This window comes from Lactuca virosa, chromosome 3, assembly GCF_052849685.1.
Source record: "Lactuca virosa cultivar CGN04683 chromosome 3, Lactuca_virosa_CGN04683_v6, whole genome shotgun sequence".
Taxonomy (NCBI): domain Eukaryota; kingdom Viridiplantae; phylum Streptophyta; class Magnoliopsida; order Asterales; family Asteraceae; genus Lactuca; species Lactuca virosa.
The window spans coordinates 278164417-278173922 of NC_136428.1; positions in this window are offsets into that span (position 1 = coordinate 278164417).

Sequence of the window (9506 nt, forward strand, 5' to 3'; positions counted from 1 at the left end):
AACCGAACCTCTAGTTAGTTCGGACTAGGGCCTAGATTCACCACACAATTGTTTTTTCCCGTAAATAAGGTCTAAATGCAGGATAGCCGAATGGATTTAGATACAACTAAAAAATTAAGTGATTGTATATTAGATACAACTAAAAAATATAACTACAATTATAAGAAAAAGTTCAAATAAACTAATATAAACAAAAAAAAATACATTCGATCCAATTAATTTCGAATAATATAACACCTTTGTATGATATTTTGGTTTATAATTTTCTTTTCATTAACAATAATATTTTATAGCTGATTTTCTTAATGGTTCGACTTCAAGCGGAAAAGTAAAAAGAAAGTAAATTTGAGTCCACAGCCAAAACAAAAATTCATGTAAAAACCTTATGTACATACCCTTAAATGGCACTTTTAATAAAAGCCTAAAAGGACGAAACTTTAATAGATACGCGTGACTTTTATGTGGTGTAAAATGACTAAAATACCACCATCTTAAGCATTCACTATTTTAAATCACCTTACTTACCGAATAAAATCAAACAATTATTTAATCTCAGAACTTTTCGATAACTAAAGGCCAAACCGAATAAAATCTATATTCAACTTTTGATTGTTAAATTGTGTTCTAAATCAAAAATCAAAAATTATATATACTGAAATAAGTAAAAGAAATAGAGACGATGATATATTGAAAAGAGCTCACCAACGATGGCATTTCATAATTCATAAAAATGGGCCCACATTACACGAGCTACATATAAAAGAATGCCAAATTCAAAATCCGAAACAAAACAAAAATAAAAAGAAACACACATTCAAACCTATATGTGTTTTCCTTTATGTTAACCATCTCCTAAAAAAACCCATCAAAATCATCACTTAAAAATCTAGAAAAAGAAGTAACTCGCCAAAGCAATGGCGCCGGAGGCTGCAGAAGCCTTTAAGCTAGCTCCGGCCGACGGTGCGTCTGCTGGTGCCGCAACAGATGCTGGTGAACGGGATGGGGTGGCGGATTTGAGCTTCGATGGAGCAGGTGGAGATGCCTTCCTGTATAGTGGTTCACCGGCGGAGCTTGCTGGAGCTGGGTGGGAAGGCGTTTTGCCGGATTTTGGTGTGTGCGCCGGTGCCGGTGACTTCTTAACGGGTTTTGGTGACGGTGCGGATTTCGGTGTGTGGGTTGGTGGGGCTTTGCTTGAATGGGGTGAATGGGCGACGGATGGGGAGGAGGCAGGGGAGTGGCTGGGACTGTCGGCGGAGGCGAAGCCGATTAGGGCGACGGCGAGGAGAGCAAGAACGACCATATGGCGAGCCATCGGAAAATGGGAAAGAAAGAAGGTGGGTTGTTTGTTGAGTTTAAGAACTGCAGAGACTTCTCTAAGATTGGAGTTAGAGAAAAAAATGTTTATTTCGAAGAGCGATGATTTGAAGTGGTGGTGTTGGAGGTGTTTATATAGTTCATGATGGTACCGGAGATAGCGGAGTTGGGTGGCGGAGCTAGTTCTTATCACCAGTAACAGAAAAACAGTTCAAAGGAATCCGTGAGAGGAGTAGAGTTAAGATAGCCACAAAATCCTGCGACATTTTTTTTGAATCATGTATTGACTTATTAAATCATCTTTTTAGAATTTATCTTTGTTTAAATTTTTGAATATTTGATTATCCTAAACAAATGTGATTAGATAGTCGTGATTACATTTATATTTTTTTATGATAAAGTTAAATTTTGTATATCTTGTTTGTTATTGTTTATATGTTTTTTTTTCGATATTGTTTTGTTTATTTTAAATGTTTAATTTATCAACTATAACTTGTTTTGTTTTAAGGAATATATACAATCTCGTAAAATATATGAATCGTAAGGTACAACCATGCAATCTCGTGAAATCGGTAAGTTACTATTTCATTACTGTGTTATCAACTAACTCCATTTTGGCTTTTGGAAGTCAAATAATCAAACATATTTTTAATTAAAGAATACATAATTCATGTAAGTTACCATTTAATTATTTAATTAATTTTAAAGTAAACTTAATTGGAATAGTAAATTTGATTGGTCAAATGGTACACATGAACATATAACTCCAAATAACTAATGTTGCAACCATGTTGGATTATTAAAGACATGTTTTTTTGTCTGTAAAGAAGCTCGAACCCGGAGTGCTCGTTGAAATATGCGAGTAGGCTTCCGTTTAATCATTTGCCGTTTCCAAAAAATATCCCTTAGGCCAAGCGGTGTTGATTTGGTGAAGCTCGGCAGTTGCCAACGTGGACTCGATGAAGATCGGGCCATCAACTCGGCTTGACGAGTTCGATGACCAAACTCGGTAGGATTGTGGTGAGTTTATTTTCTTCTTCCCCTCATTTCTTCTCCCTATTCGGGAACCTCCTCTCTTTTATTTTATTTCATTCCTTCTGTTTGGCATGAACTTCAGCAAAAAGAAGTAGAAATGAAGATGGTTGAGGTGGAGCTTGGTTAGTCAAGCACCACTCCCCGTTTTGTATGGATAAATGATTATATTTTGTATTGTTTTGTATGGATAAATGATGAATGCCTTGAAAATAGAAATTAATGTAACTTGTTGATGTCTAATCAATATAATATATAAATAAATTTTGGTTTTTTAAAAATAGGTTCAGTATAATAATAATATAATTTTAATATGTTTAAATTTTAGACTGAAATTACAACAACCATCAATATGATAATATTGTAATTTTAAGTCATCCAAATGATAATACAATACCTAGAAGTATCTAATACATAATAAATTTCATACTTCAATAGTCAAATATTATCGTCTTATTGATCTGGTTCCTCAATATATAAAAGATCTCATTTTCATTTTGACCCGACGTTCTTATCTTTTCCAATACCTCGGTATTTTCTTAGCTGAAAGTTAGAGGCTTGTTTAAATAACAACTATAAGTACGAAGGAATGAGAGGGATTTGTTGCTCCACTTCTAGATAATGTTTTCTCCAAATTCATCATGGGTTCATCTCTATCACTCTAAACCCTAACCATCATAGTTTCCCATCTTAGTTGTCTCTATCTCTTCCTCCATCGATCTAGAAACCGTAAAGCAGCCGCCAATCAACATTGACTTCACCACCTTCGAACATCGGGGACTAACAAAAAAGAGAAAGAGAAATTCAACTGGAGCGATCTCTAACCCTCTCTCTAGAACCATTATCTATACTCTTTTCTACAATCCATGGTCGTCATCATTATTTAGAGGCTTCACTACCACCACTGAATAGCTGACCTACTACCTCACCGTGGTCTTGCTGATTTCTCAGGTTTGATATTTGCCTTTTGATTCCTATGTTTGTATTTTTATATTCAAATCCCTTTTCCAAGTTGGTAGTTCTTTCTTCTTTGATCATATAACCTTTTTTGTTTTACTCTATTCGTATAACATAGAGTAAAGGGCTTCTTGATTTCAAATAACAGGAGTAAAGAGTTAAGGGGTTGTTGGAGTTTTGATTTCTCATATGCAAATGAATACTAACATTTTAAATTTGAAATTGTTGCTTGATTTCCCAATTTTAAAATTTGAAAATGTTTGTGCATGTTTAGGGAAGCTACATTCTTTAACTAGGTATGTTTTTATGCCTCTTTATTTCAGTTCAAAATCACATTGAGGTTGTTCAAGTGATTTGTACATCAGATTAAACAAGTAACTGTTTACTAATGAGGTATGCCCTTATATACAAGTTCTCTTGTTTTACCGATAGATTTCCACATTTCTCCTTTTTATGCAGGTTAGCTTTGTATATGTTTACTCTCTCTTGCATCATGTCTAAGCACTTTGTGTTGCATTCTTTTTTTTTTTGCACCCCCCTCCATTTTCTCTTGATCACCTAAGTTAATGAGCCTTTTCCCATTTTTTCATTTATGGAATAACTTTATGTTTATTTATTAACCTTTATTTTATCTCAATTGTCATTTGTGACCTTCCCTTTTTACAGGAATTGGATGAAGAAGAAAGTATTGTTGGAAATAGTATCCAATGTTACTAACTATTTGGTAATATTTCTAATTAGGGTCCTTTTGGGTTCGCCTCATGACCCAATAAGCAATAAGGAAATTCAGATAAACAAGTTATTAATTTATTAAGGGATTAATAAATTAATTGGAAATTATTTTAGAATTAATTAAATTATTTTAATTAATTAAAGAGTTTGAACATTAATTAGTCCAAGAGATTAATCAAAATATTCCAGAAGCTTGTGTATACCTTATGATGAACAATTTTGATAGGGTCCCTGATAGGGATATGGTAAGTCTTGGATAAGGTAAGGATTATCATGAAAAGTTTGAATCTCTTAAGGATTTATCTATACCATATAAATAGATTGTTAGGGTTAAACCCAATGTGTTGATTCCTTCTTATATTTTCGTCCTTTCTCTCTATCACACACATACACACTCTATCTCTCTCTCTCTCTCTCTCTCTATTTCTATCTATCTATCTATCTATCTATCTCTCTCTCTCTCTCTCTCATAGTGGACAAAATTCATAACCCCCCTCTTAGGGTTAATGAATTTCATATAAACCGTAATCTAGGGTTTGTTCCTTTTGCTTTTGGTGTTTGTGGGTATCACTACATTAGAGGGGTTCTACTTTGGATCCTTCATCCATTGCAACCACTAGCACATACGAGATCACAATCGAGCAATCAAGAGGTTAATATGTTTCTTTCTAGTTGATTTTTAAAGTTCTTTGCTATAAGTAATAAAACCTAGATCTTATAGTTTATGTACACTTAGGTAAATCTTGATTGTTTTCGCTACCTTTAGATAGTGTATTGATGCTAATAAAACTCAATAGTGGTAACAGAGCCTAATAGCTTTTAGTTAATTGCAGAAACTTTGTAAAATCAAAGATCATGAAATCTACTAGTCATAGGCGCGACGCGCCCCCTGCTAAACACGGCACATCTAGTGAGTTATCAAATTCCGAATTTTGATTGTTTTTCAAAAACAGGAGATAAGCCTTTTGCTTAAAATATTAGTTTATGTCACAACTAGCACTTTTGGCTAGAAAATTTTGTCCTCAGGTAAGTAAGTACTATTGTGAGACTTTTGCTAACACTTCTAAGTGTACAATATGAGTTCCTAAGGAGCCATAAAGTGTTAGAATGCAAATCTCTTCAAGTATAGTGAATCTCTCCCAATTCTCTCCAAGTATGTGAAACCTCTCCCAATTCTCTCCAAGTATGTGAAACCTCTCCCAAATCTCTCCAAGAATAGTGAATCTCTCCCAAATCTCTCCAAGAATGCGAAATCTCTCCAAGAATAGTGAATCTCTCCCAAATCTCTCCAAGAATAGTGAATCTCTCCCAAATATCTCTAAGTATGCGAAATCTCTCCAAGAATAGTGAATCTCTCCCAAATCTCTCTAAGTATCCGAAATCTCTCCGAGAATAGTGAATATCTCCCAAATCTCTCTAAGTATGCTAAATCTCTCCAAGAATAGTGAATCTCTCCCAAATCTCTCCCATATGCGAAATCTCTCCAAGAATAGTGAATCTCTCCCAAATCTCTCCAAGTATGTGAAATCTCTCCCAAATCTCTCCTCGAATCTCAAATCTCTCTCAAATCTCCCTAAGTACCTTCCTTAGTCGAAAACAGCTCAAAACCGGAAGAGGAAACCCCAAAAGGACCCTTTTGGTCCGGAACCTCTTGGTCCGGAACCCTCTTGGTCCGGACTCCTCTTCGTCCTAAACTTCTTGGTCCGGAACCCTCTTGGCCGGAACCCTCTGTTAGGATCGAGACACTTAATACACGACTCTAAACACACACACAGCTCACGAAAAACAAGAACACAAGGATGAACACGAGGGATTTAACGTGGTTCGGTCCTTCTCTGACCTACGTCCACAGGTAACTAGGAGTTTATATTTCTTGGTGCTAATCTGCACTCACTCTTTGTTGCTTATTTTTACAATACAGATGAGACTCATATATAGAGTCTGAAGTAAACAATTGAACAAGAAAAGCAGCCATGAAACATGCATCCGGGAAATATGGATCACCTCTCCTTTTCCACCTTTTTGACTTGCTTTTCTTCCATGTTTTCTGCCATGTTTTCTGCCTTTTGACCAGCCCAATGGCTTCACACTCAACAATCTCCCACTTGAAGCCACGAAACAATCTTCACCATAGCTTCAACTGTGTATCTGTATTTCTGTAAAAACTTTTGATCTTGACTCCTTCCTAGTTACCCTGGCCTTCTCTTCAATTTACCTGAAGGCTAGTTGAAGCTTCCGTTAGCTCCAACACATCAGTCATGACTAAGTCTGCCACTGACCTGTTCTCTGTCTCCACCGGCTCCCACTGAAATGAACTGCCCGATCCTGGAACATCTTGAGAACAAACGACACTCTCCATATGAAGCAGATAATCTGGAGAGACTTTTACAGATGGAATACTGGTTCTCTTAACCCACTGTGTTCTGGGTATTCTAGCTGAAGCACAACCCTTGCTCCCACTGCTATGAATGCCCTTGACTGGTTTTTCTGAACCGTTCCAAACACGTTCAACCTGAATCTGACCTGTGACTCTGGGTTTGCCATCTGCAAAGCAAACCTTCTTCTGTCCACGAGACTCTATGAACCGGATTTTGTTTTTCTTCTGAACTGGGATGGTTACTCCCTCAGATGGTAATCTGACCATATATAATGAACCCTTCTTATGTCCACGAGCTATCACAAGATTTCCTTTGACAACCTTCCACTGCCCATTCCTGAACTTAACCTCGTGTCCCTGTTCATCCAACTGCCCAACAGAAATCAATTGTTTCTTCAGACTTGGAATTACCCGGACATCCTTTAAAGTCCATGGACCAACTGGAGTCTTCAAAACTAAGTCACCTATGCTCGTCACATCAAGAACCTCATCGTTCGCCAGTCTTACCTTACCAAAATCTCCTTCTTTTAGATTCTGCAGTGCTTCACGGCTGTGGGTAGCGTGAAATGAAGCACCCGAATCCATAACCCAGGAATCCACATTGCTCTCCACACTACAGATCAAAACATCATCATCTGAATGGTCTACTGCAGCGTTAACTTCTTTCTTGTCTTTTGGACATTGATTCCTGAAATGTCCAACCTCTTTACAGTTCCAACAAGTCACATCATTTCGAGTCCTCGACTGACTCCTTCTCCTGTTCCCGCTCCCACTACCTCTGTTATTTTTTCTACCTCTGACCGCATTCAATTGTTCACTTGATGATTCCCCAGAATTTCTTCGTCTGACGTCTTCGCCTAGAATTAAATCCCGAATTCCCTCAAAAGTGAGCTCTTTCGATCCTGAGGAACTAGTAACGGCTGTAACTGTTCCGGACCAACTGTCAGGTAATGATGATAACAGTAGTAAAGCTTGAATTTCGTCCTCAAATTTTATTCCCACTGACCCAAGTCTGGATAAAATCGAGTTCAAATTGTTGATGTGTACTGTAACTGAACTTCCTTCCCTCATCCTCGTGTTGACTAGCTCCCGAATCAGGAAGACTTTATTTGCTGCCGACGGCTTCTCGTACATATTAGACAATGCCTCCATGATTCCCTTTGCCGAGGTCTCCTTCAAAATGTTGAAGGCAACATCCTTTGACAACGTCAGTCTAATAAATGTCTTGGCCTTCTTATCCAAAATCTCCCAGTTTGCCTGTGTTATCGCCTCCGGTTTTTCACCTAAAACTGCGTCCAAGTCTTTCTGCACGAGCAAATCTTCAATTTGCATCTTCCACCAACCAAAATCTTTCCCATCAAACTTCTCAATCTGAAGCTTACTGTTTTCTGCCATTTTCTGAAAGATTAGGGGCTAAACTGCAATTTTCTGAAAGTTCAGGGGCTAAACTGCAATTTTCTGAAAGTTCAGGGGCTAAACTGCAATTTTTCAAATCTGCTACAGTGTTGCTACAGTTCCTGCTGACGTCACCGCTGACGTCGTGCTACAGTGCTTGCTACAGTTCTGTTGACGTCACCGCTGACGTCGTGCTACAGTGCCTGCTACAGTGTCGTCTTCTCCGGCAGAACTCCGGTGCTACAGTGTCGTCTTCTCCGGCGGAACTTCGGTGCTACAGTGTCGTCTTCTCCGGCGGAACTTCGGTGCTACAGTGTCGTCTTCTCCGGCGAAACTGGTTTTTTTTCCGGTAACTATTCCGGCAACCTTTGACCGGCGATTTGGACGTCTTCCGGTGGTCAAAAAATTCAGAAAAAAATATTTTCGGAATCTTCGGAACGAGACCTTTCCAACGGTATACACCAAAATCGTTTTTGACGAAAATTTTTTTTGACCAAAAACTGAAAATCACCTTCTGAAGCTAAAACCTTGCTCTGATACCACTTGTTAGGATCGAGACACTTAACACACGACTCTAAACACACACACAGCTCACGAAAAACAAGAACACAAGGATGAACATGAGGGATTTAACGTGGTTCGGTCCTTCTCTGACCTACGTCCACCGGTAACTAGGAGTTTATATTTCTTGGTGCTAATCTGCACTCACTCTTTGTTGCTTATTTTTACAATACAGATGAGACTCATATATAGAGTCTGAAGTAAACAATTGAACAAGAAAAGCAGCCATGAAACATGCATCCGGGAAATATGGATCACCTCTCCTTTTCCACCTTTTTGACTTGCTTTTCTTCCATGTTTTCTGCCATGTTTTCTGCCTTTTGACCAACCCAATGGCTTCACACTCAACACCCTCTTGGTCCGGAACCCTCCTGGTCCGGAACCTCTTAGTCCGGAATGCCTCCTAAGGAACCAAGAGGACTCACCACTTCGGAACTTCCCCCCCCCCCTTCTTGCTTCGGAACTTCGCTTCGGAAGACTGCTGGCCGGACCGGACTTCACTCGCATGACTCCGGAATTTGGAAGATGGCTTCGGAATTGATCATGCGGCTTCGGATCCGAGAAGAGCACTCCGGAATTGCGAGATTTGCTCCGGAACTTCACTGTTTGCTTCGGAATTTACTCCCTTGCTCCGGAAATTTCATAATGACTTCGGATTTCGCTTCTAAGCTCCGGATTTTTGCCATTTCCGGACCTTTTCACCATTTTAGGACATTTTGAGGCCGGAAATTACATCAAACTCTTATTTTTCCTATCCTAAACCCCTTAGACTCCTATTTTATGCTAAAATTAATTATTTTAAGCATATTCTTCATAAAATAAAAGTTTAGGATTTAGGAAAACCTTATCCTAAATCAAGAAAAGGACAAGGAAGTTGACTTTGTGATTTAATAAAATTCCTCATTTCCCATGCAAATCACGGTATTCCATGCTTTACCCACCAAATATCCACGCATGGACCACCAGATCCCCATGCATCAAAGATTCCTTTCCTTTTCCTTATACTCCAAAGCAACGACAGTGAAGGAGTTGAGACTCCACTTTCTCTCTCACTTTTCTCATTTCCTCTCAAAACTCATCTCCAAGCAAGAACAAGAACTTGCTGAAAACAAAATTCTCAATTTCTCCCTGGAGTTGT